The sequence below is a fragment of the Anneissia japonica genome, unplaced genomic scaffold (assembly GCF_011630105.1).
Source record: "Anneissia japonica isolate Jap-2015-1 unplaced genomic scaffold, ASM1163010v1 scaffold34160_len40762_cov162, whole genome shotgun sequence".
Taxonomy (NCBI): domain Eukaryota; kingdom Metazoa; phylum Echinodermata; class Crinoidea; order Comatulida; family Comatulidae; genus Anneissia; species Anneissia japonica.
This window is the reverse complement of record NW_022741871.1, coordinates 1-10,827: the sequence shown is the minus strand read 5'-3', so window position 1 is coordinate 10,827 and position 10,827 is coordinate 1. Positions and strand designations below refer to the sequence as shown.

At 36.9% G+C, this 10,827-nt stretch overlaps 1 long non-coding RNA gene across 1 annotated transcript; it reads left to right on the top strand.

Annotated features, from left to right (window-relative positions):
- Positions 1 to 6,325: 6,325 nt before the first annotated feature.
- LOC117118925 lies at positions 6,326 to 10,750 on the top strand. Its single transcript, XR_004447112.1, has 2 exons — positions 6,326 to 6,453; positions 10,646 to 10,750. It is a non-coding gene; the product is annotated as an uncharacterized LOC117118925 (long non-coding RNA).
- Positions 10,751 to 10,827: the final 77 nt, after the last annotated feature.

Genomic DNA, 10,827 nt, shown 5'->3' with positions numbered 1-10,827 from the left:
ATAAACTAGATCGTGGTCGAGTTTCGATTAAAAGGCTTCGAAAGTGGTCGAGGGGGCCCCGAAAATTTTGACAATTTAGGGGTTTCAAAGGCTTGTTTAATCGATTTTAGAGTCTACTAATATGTACAAAATACATATAATTTGTTTTTCTCCCCGACCAATTGTGCTTTTTCTCCCCGACGGGGCCCCCAGCTCTCCCCGACGTGGGCCCCCCCACCGGCGCCACCCCTGATATATGCTGTACTACTTTTAAATGCATGTTAGTTGAGTGTATATTAAGTTTGATCAAACTCTAACGATGGACCTGTCTATTTTTCTCACGCTCGTGGGAAATTAAGTTTATCTCGCACGTGTAAAAGTTGATGCGTACAACAATGGTCTTATCTTTGCTTAAACGTGACAATGTCTTTTGTGGTACCGGCGCGCCCGAATAACTTGGTTCTTTTGTGGCGCTGCGGGGTGGGTTACCGCCTGTCCAGGGTTGTTGTTCAGCGAACAGCTGAAACAATATAGCCTTCAATGGGTGTGCGTTGCGGAGACGTTAATGTATTGCATCTCATTTCATATATATTTAGGTGTTTATAAATGTTGTATAAACGAATGATGTCCTGTATTATTAATTAATTTAATGGTTATGCTCTATTCTTAACACGTCAATATACTATACAGTATTATTTATTATTATTCATTACTATTGGGCTTAACATCATTATTATTATTAATATTTAGGTATAATATTATTAGGCCTTAGTTATAGGCCTACAACTTTTATAATCTACTCTCCAGCAAAATGTTAACGTGCAGCACCATCCTATCGGCACTGATCTGCTGCCGACCAGCATTGTTTTTCAATGATTTTGTAAACTTCAGAAACATAAGTACAGTATAACGAAATATCTTGCCCTAAATTCAAGAACATTTAACAGTAAACGCCCTTTAAACATACACGTTCCCATGGTTACTTTAATGGTTAATTAACTGCCTTACACTGGATAGGGCCAAAACATGCCCATTCGTGCTGAACAAGTGTGCACGTCTGTAGAGTGATGAATTACCCAAAGCGAATTCACCGGGCTGAGCACGTGCGACAAGACCTGTTCAACTGATTGAAAGTTCAAGTTTAATATTTCAGAACTGTTTATAACACACGGTAGAAAGCAAATACCACCATAGCAGATGTCAACAAAGTGAAGGATTATGATTATCAATGTCTGAATAAAAAATTAAATGCAAACATACTTAATATACAAGATTTTTAAAAAAAGCACCGCCTTTACTAAAACATAGGCGAACAACTCCATTCACTGAATCGCACAAGTTTGTCTGAACCAGCCAGTCGGCAATTTTCAGCAATGACATTCTTTCTGTCTTTGATAACATTCCTGAATTGGCGGCGTACAAAGACATGACCTAATTCTCTCAAGAGTATTGTGGGAACCTACTTGTGGGAACGTTTCTCATTCAATTTACTGTTACTAGGCAACGTGTAGTACTGCAATTAATGGTAAATGATCAAATTTCCAGGACATTCAAGGACTCTTAAATTTCTAGGACTTTCCAGTACTAGAAAATGCTCATTTGTTTTTCCAGGACATTCAAGGAATTTAAGGACGCGTACGAACCCTGAGAAACAGGAATTTGCTTGTAAGAGAATTGATCGCGCTGTGTCCACATTTCGCGAGCCGACAATCCGCTAGCGCGAATCCGGGTGTTGATGCATAAAACGGTGCATGCATAAAACGTAATTTCCTATAATATGGATATCTGAGATTGACATTCAATCAATATTCTCTGTACTATCATAGCTAATTTAACGAGTGCACTTCCTTATGATTTAAGAAAATTTAAATGTATGTGGAGCTACTCAAATTTTAGAAGTTTAAAAGTTAAAAGAGAGGACTTCAATTGGTTGTGGTCATATTAGACTGTAATATAATTAAAGACCATTCAACAAACAACGTAAAACATATCAAAATTAATTAGGTTAACCCTTCCACTTCGGGGAATGATTATAACGTAATTTTTGGGATAGGCCTATATGAGATTTACATGCCATTTGAGAATGAACTAAATATAAAATCTTTTATGTATCTAATGTTTTACATTTTAATCAGTAATCTATCAGAAATACAGGGATTGGTTATACTGTAAAGCCTTCGGAACCCCTGCAACATTAAAACTGTGATCCAACAGGCAGTGAATATTCCATTTTGATTTAATGTAGATGTATTTTACATGTTTATGTTTTATTTGTAGACTTGTAAACTTTGGATCCGCGCTTGACATATATTTTGAAAAAAAATGTATATTTACAGTATATTTATTTATATAAAATAATGTTGCATACTAGAACTATCAGAAATAAATATACAGATAAAGGCATGTTTTTTTTCTTTCAGTTGACTATGTAATTATGAAAGGCACACGTGTGAAGTAGTGCTGATTAGCGTCTATCTTTATTTGTATGTATTCAGACGTACATTATGTATATATGTATATGTTTTAGTTAGTGTGTATGTGTGTATTTTTTTTTACAATTTTTATGAAGGCAGAACACAATGAATTAAAATTCTTGTAATGTTATAAATTGAACAGATTTTTTTTTATTTGATTTAATTGACCTGCCTTTGAGTGTGGAAATAATAATGAACATAAATATAGTGACAATAATGAAAATGACGATGATAAGTTATTATTATTAACATGTTGTATTGTTGTTGTTATCGCTATAATGGGCACAGACCTCTGACAATTTCTTGTTTTGAAGATATTAAGCCAAATGTATGATCATATATATCTCTGAAATGTGTTAATGAATTCATAGCTGTGTATTTAATTAGACAAATACTATATGTTTTTAGTGTATGAAATTGATTAATTTCGGCCCCCAATAAGTATACACTTTGCCTATTGGATATTGAATAAACTGCAGTCATGTCTCTCTTCGTCATGTTTATTTATTTGCTAAATAAACTATGTAGTTATGCCCCTTTTCCTTTGTTATGTTATTTGTGTATAATAATTGTAAGTTGTGATTTTGCAATGGTAATTCATTGCGAAGTAAACTACAGTAAATATAAGTTCATTATACATATGCCTACATAACATAGACTTGTGGTTATATTATGTAAATAACTATTAATATCATAAATGTTTTGTTTTTTAATTGTAAAAGCACCCAGGCTATTTCTTTCTATTTTAGAATAAAAATATACTTAAAAATAAAATATAAAAATAAACTAGACACTGCAGTATTTCTCTCTTTATGCGGATTTATAACAATGTTTATTTCTACAATTTTCTCCTGGTGGTCAGAAAGCGCATGGACAATTGTTTGAAATAAAATACAGTAAACTAATTGAATAATATTAAACAGGAAAGTTTTGTGAGTTGGTGTATATTTAACACAATTAAACTACTAAGTTTATATTTTATCACACATTTTAGGTCTTACCAATTTACTCATTTTGAAAATGTATGATTAAACACAATACTGAACTTAAAGTTTGTTTCAATCAATGATTAGTTTGCGGTACACTAAATTTTCATAATATACAACAAACCTATGTTACTTCTTCATGCAAACGTATTTGATTTATATTAGTTAATATATTATTTATGTTTTATTTCAATAAATATCCTAATTGCTTAATGGAATGTAAATGTCTGATTGCTATAGCATGCAAAGAGGAGTCATCAATTTATCATTTAACACTTTTTAGTATGTATTTATTGGAATAGCGTTCAATTAGGACATGTAAAAATCGAGGGAGGTTTCTTTTTTTTTTGTTTAATCAGTAATGAAGTAATGAAACCACCCCATTGAAACATGCCGAGTCTTCAAATCCCCCATGAAATGCAAGGTCTCATGTAAATGGTAAATGACTTTGACGGATCTTCCAGTGTAGTGTTTGATCCAGTGGAATTTATACGGACAAAACAGATGAAAAACAAAATAATTACAAAAAAAAAAGCGTATTCCTAGCCGAAGTTGAAGTATGAACGGGAAGACGATATTTTTGTGGGTTTTGTCGAGAATAATAATAATAAAAAAAAAAGAATTGGTCGCTTAATTGTTTTATGTAGGGAGGGAAAGATCAAGAATTACTTTGTTATTGTTCCTGCTTGGCCAATGTAGAGCATTAGGGCAAATATTAGATGAGATGGCATAATATATTAAGTTAAATAAACCAGTCACTCCCTATAGAGGGCATACCCTTACCCTGTGCATAATACAAGTAATACACAGGTCCTGTATCGGTATACGTGCCTATTATGTTAACATTGGTATTATTAAAGCCGGCTTCACATTAACACTAGGCGACTTTATTCGCGCGAATCGAAATTCGCTTCTGAGCTATGATTGCGCATTTTTTCGTTTTGCAAAAAGTAGAAACAGTTTGAACTACTGATTCATAAATACTTAACATAAATACTTCTTATTAAAGGAATATACATATGTTAGGAGTGATGCTTTGCCCTACCTGAAGTGTTATCGTACCGAATACGCAGTGCGTCCCTAAAAATTTCGGTGATTCAGTGATTCGGGCGGGAATCGAACCAACTAGACTACATGACGCGTTATCGTGCCGAATACTCGGTACGTTCCCAAATACTTGTTAAAACAATTTCGCAAGTGATTCTGGTGAGAATGGGACCCAAAACCTCCAGATAACTAGCTTGGCGCCATAACCACTAGACTAAAGAGCTTGTGCTTAATGAATAGTGTTGAATCCGATCCTCAAGTAGCAGCGGGTACTGCAAATGTTATTTCGATGTGAGTTTGCGTCTCAGGATCCCGTCTTATGACTAAATTTAAAATTTAAAATTCAAAGCAAAATCAAACTCGTTAGATCTTGAAGGCCGCAAACATTCATGGTCGAATCATAACACAGGCACATGAAAACTATGTAGGCCTATTGATAACAAAAAAGAAACTGTAGAACGCTTCTTATTTGACTGTACTAGATTAAATTTTACTAGAGACATTACATATTCAAATATTAGGGACAGTCTTCATGAATATGGTTTAAGTGTATATTGGTACAGTTTTAAAAATGGATCACAGCAATTTAAACGTCACCTTAAGCTTGATGATATGTATATAGAAAATGTAATATTAGAACAAACCTTTGATTTCCAATGTAAAGAATATTTAATTAATGCATGGACAAGTAGATATTTGCTACATTACCTCCCAAACAAGTTAAATTGTATTTTAGTTTTTCTCACTGTTAGTTAGGTTTGTAGTCATTAAGTTGTTTGTTATTAAGGCATTATTTATTGTTATCATTATTTATTATTTAGTCACACCTAAATTTCTCTTAGTCATTTGAATTGTTTGAAAGAAAAAGGGGGGAGGGGAAGGAAACAAGGGAGGGGAGGAAAAAAGAAGAAGAAAGAGAAAAGGAAAAGAAAGGAGGAGGAAAGGAAGAAAAAAATTATTATTAGTCACTTTTGGTAGTTATGGTTGTCATTCTTCAAATGACAAGGACCTTTTTAAGTGTGTTTAAAATTTAAGGCCAACAAAATGAACATGTCTTAAGTGCTGAGTAATTCACTGAAAGTTAGACTGCTCCATTCGGCTAGGCTCCACCTTGTCGAGTTGGGCAGCCCGTCTCTTGGTCATGGGATATTCCTTCCATTGTACTCATTAATGTTTACTATTCTATCATTTTAAATTTTTTTGTATCTTTTCTTTGTATTTTGTGAAATGTTGCTTGTTCTTTGGATGCACCACCAGATGGTGTGTGCCACTGATACAAAGGTGTTCCAATAAAGTTCAAAGTTAGAAGACTCATTGTTGCGCCACTGGTTCGACCGCTGAAATCCATAAAGTTTAACAACTTGCATGCAACTAGGAGATTAGGCCTATTGTTGGTCCCGTGAGATGAAATAAATAGATTAATTGAGAACCAGGTGCACCACCAGATGGTGTGTGCCACTGATACAAAGGTGTTCCAATAAAGTTCAAAGTTAGAAGACTCATCGTTGCGCCACTGGTTCGACCGCTGAAATCCATAAAGTTTAACAACTTGCATGCAACTAGGAGATTAGGCATATTGTTGGTCCCGTGAGATGAAATAAATAGATTAATTGAGAACCAGGGGTATATGATATAGTATGATATACAGTATGTTATGACATGGTATAATATAATATAATAATATAATAGGATATGATATGATATAAACACAGTATAATAATAATAATAATAATAATAATAATAAAAGGCTTCACGCTTGAAATAATGACCTTTGACAACTGGTTGGAGGAAATTATCCTGATCACACTATATAAAAGCCAATCGCTGATTGTCTGTATTAGTAGATCAGCGTACCTGTAGCCAACAGCATCTTCAAAGAAATTTGTAACCACTTGCGTAGAAGGAAGCGAAAATCAAGATGAAGATTGTTTTGATTTTGTTTGCAGTTGTTCTCTTTGTTTCTGGAGGTAGGTTCAAATCGTGTGGTGGCTCAAGTGGAATGGGTGCCTGAACTTCTCTGAGGCTCTGAAGGGTTCTGGTCCCCTGGCCCCACTCACTTATGCTCCCGTTGGAAAACGCATCTTCCCTTCGGGAACGTAGCCCCCGTCAGGGACATCGGACCCCCGTTTGGGAAAATTCTAGCAACACCACTGGTAGTTATGCACAGGGTCGCGACGGGAGCGACGGCGGGCCGCGGGGCATTCTCGCTGCCCTGGCCCATTGGTTGGTGTCTGGGGGCCGCCTAGTGCCCCAGCGGGATGGAGGGGCAGATCTCTGGTTCCCCCCAGAAGTTACGGCCTTTTAACGGATTTAGATGACTGATCTAATCAATTACAGAGTGCCTAATTTCACCAGGTGATGAAAAATAAAGTATAGAAACGTGAAAAGTAAAAGCTATCCTTCCTCTTATTCACGCGCTGAAAAGATTCATAACATAGGTATGAATGGCAGTAGCGGATCCAGGAACTTGAAATAGAGGGGGACCCAGAGAAGGACTTTCACAGATGGACGGTCTATTACCTCAGCCCCACCATGGTTGGGGCTGAAGTAAAAAATGTATGATTATGGCCGGAACTGGCACTCTTAGACTTAAATTAGTACAATTTTCTCTTTTTCTCAATTTTTGTTAAATTTTTAAAAATTTAGGGGTGGGGGCCGGGCCTCCCCTTAAATCCGCCAATGGTTTAATATATTAATTCAGTATTTATTTGACAACCTAATCTCTATTTGAGTTACCAACCTGAGAGATTTGAAATGCGCGGCTAAACCAGCCGGGCTGGGGAATGGGGAGGGGCGGGGCGCAACTCAAGGACCCTGCCGGGGTCCAGAGGCGAGGCCCCGGTGGGGGTCCCGGTTTCAGTCACAATCAATAGTTGGTTGTGACAATGAATGCGCAAGACCGCACGCGCCTCTCCAAGATGATCTAGTGCGTTGTTGTGGCTGTGTTTTGAGGAAGAGAAATTTTTTCGATCGATTGATTCTCGAACGAAATAACTAAAACTAATGACTCAGGTTAGGCCTACTGACCGCTTTTATATTTTTAATAAAACCAATTTCTTCTAATCTTAAATACATTTTCCCAACTGAATTCGTGATAATTTGTTCTCACGCAGACTTGCGCTAAATGCGTTATAAATGATGATCACGCATGTGTCTGCAAAATGCGCAGTGCATCTGTCTCTTATACACATCTAGATGTGTATAAGAGACAGATTTATATATGTCGTGGGAGGGCGTATGCTTGGCGATTTTGTAGAGGCGCTATATTTGTTTTGATTGGATTTGGATTGGATTTATTCGGTGTAAACACCAAGGATAGCCCAATTTGAAGGGTGAATTTAGTAGTTTGCATTAGACATGTGAACCCTCTCTTTGCTTTGCTTCCAAGCCTCGCAGACGATTTCTGTTTTTAATTTCAACTGCGTTTTGAAATGTTTGGTGCATCACATCTTATTTTAACTTCTAACTGCGTTTGATTGTTTGGTGTTCAACTGACTTTTCTTCGATTAAGCGTAGTCAGCGTTCTTTGATTGACGTTCTCGATTCCATTAATCGGTGCTATTACAAATACAGCTTTGATTTATACGGATTTTATACGGATTTACTCGAGTAAGTGCTGGTACCACCTGCAGCTACGCACACCTTTGTGCAATTTGCCGCTCCTCACACCCTCGGACTCTCTGTAACAAAAAGCGCCCTGCAGTTGCAGGAAACCACGGTCAATTCAGGACGATCATGGCCCGAATCACGGCCCGACTCGCTAATCCCACCTGCCCTTCCAACACCGGTAAAAGTAAGTGAACTCAAGCGTTTTTTATTTGGCTATCCTCCATGGCTTTTCGACGATCTAAATCCAGGGTTTTTCTGTAGGCTTTCCTTTACCTTGTAATGGTAATGGTAATGGTATGGTTTGGCACTTATAAAGCGCACACTACATGGTCTCTATGCGCTATAAGTTACACAAAAGAAACAAACCAAAAACTAACTAAATCCTAATGTCTAACCAAGCGACCTAAAAATAAAAAACTTTAGAAACAGACTATCGCAGGGGAACCAACATCACCGCACCTTGTGCACCTTTTGCTCATCCCCGTCTCCCTGGTATTTCACGTAACCATAGTAGTGCATTGGAACACCCCAATCAGATTGGAAAATTCAGTCAGAAGGACTTATGTCTAGGTAGATTGGCGGGCCCATTTGCCGCACCTCCCTTTGATTCCTTCGTTGCTTCTCATTTAGGGCTGGTGCCTAAGGCCGAGTCAGGTAAATTTTGTATTATTCAGGACCTGTCCTACCCTTGAGGGGCTTCTGTACATCCCGGCATCCCGCAAGAGGCGTCAGGTGTTACTTATGACACGATCGACAATGTCACTAGTTTAATGGACGAAATTCCTTGATAATCCCTATCCATCCAAACGACTACCACTTGCAAGGTTTTTCTTTGATCGATACCTACCTATGGGGGCTAGTCAAATAGAAGCGACTAATTACCAGCTTTCATTGATAAACGGTCGGCTTTATTTATAATTCTCGTGGGAAAAACACATGAATGATACTGAATGAATGTATAGGCCTACGTTCAATAATTTTGATTTATTTATTTTATTTTATTATTTTTACCCAGTTATCCCGGCCAGGCTCTGCTGGGGCATTTTCCCCAGTTACCCCGGCCTCTCGGTGCCACAGTTTATGCCGCTAACAAGACACCTGAAAACAAATCGACAGGCATTTTCTAATAAGTTAATGTGCAATAAGGGCTACAATTCAAATGCATTCAACAACAATAATAATCAACGTTTACTCATTTGTTTTCGAGTTACTTGAAATACAAAGGGAAGGGGTAAAACGCAGTCACCAGTAAGTATTACTGCCAGCGGTACGAATGACGTTTTTTAGTTTCGTTGGTAGACTGCCAGGAAATTTATTTCTTTATGTTTATGTTTAACCTACTGCTTGAATATAGAGAAATAAATATTTGTTAAAATAATTCTAAGCAGGTATATTACGGGCAAATTCAAGATTATCAGTGCAACTAACGCTTGGGTCACGGTTGTGAAAACTCCTAAGTAGGGCTTTGTCCACATTATCAAATTTATAAGAATTTCATGATAACTAATCAAACTAATAATTTAGAGTGGAGTTTAATAGCTTGGTGGTTAAGATGCTTGCCTTCCAATCCCAGAGTCCTGGGTTCAATTCCTTTTTTTCTCAGGACCAAAACAACTCCACTCCCTAAATCTCATATTGAGATTAGTTTGTGTAAAGCATCGTGTGTGTATGTTTGTCTTTTGTAAGGGATTGTCACAAGTAGGTCAGTGATATATTCGCTAAATAAAATTTAAAAAAAAAGAAAATAATAATGATGTTATTTCGATGTAAGTTTGCGTCAGGAAAATATCATAGGAGTGATGTTTTGTTTTTATTTTGCCCTACCTAAGCGCAAGCTCATTAGTCTAGTGATATGGCGTCAGGCTAGATTCTGGAGGTCGTGGGATATTTATTCACATATAGTCAGAATGCAGGAAAACGAATTTCCAATCTATAAAATTAAAAAAAATCCGAAGGAAGATCCCAGACCCCTCCCCCTTCACGTCTAAAATATATCTTCCAGCGAAAGAACAACCACAATTTACGCTCTTTCCTCATTACGACTCTGCCCACCCTTTAACCCTATCTGTGCGATAGTTAGGGTGAATTCTGGATTCGTATCGGTGAGCATGAAAAACTTGGTAATTTCCTCTAGTCAAAGATTAAATGAGGCATTTCCTGTCATTTTTTGAGAAAATGTTGATTAAATAAAAACATTGATGCCCTGGACAATTTGAAAAAGAAGGTTAAACTCTGTGACTAGCAGTTGTCAAGATAGTCGAACTCTATTATGTCCTCCCTATTTTTCATATATGAACTAATGTTCATATTGGGGGGAGGGCATGTGACATGTGGTGGAAGTCGGGAGCATCTGCTCCCCTCTTTTAAGGTTGCAATAAGAAGTGACTCAATAACAGCATAGATGTGCATATTGCATAAATTATCCGAAATTATGTAGAGATTTTCTGAAAAAAACTTTATCATTAGCTTCAATATTCATGCTATGAAAATTATATTGCAGTGTTGTAATAGTATTGCAATATTGATTTGTAAAATCTACTTTTATTTCAGCTGACGCTCTTAAGTGTTATGTGTGTGATAACTGTAGTAGTCCTACAAAAAGCACTGAATGCGACTCGAAGAGCGACAGATGTCAACTCGATGTGCTTAGCGGAAGTAAGTTTTGAGCGTTGAGAGATTCTGTACGTGGATGCTCTAATGTAATCCAAGGCAGTGCTCACTGCATCTATATA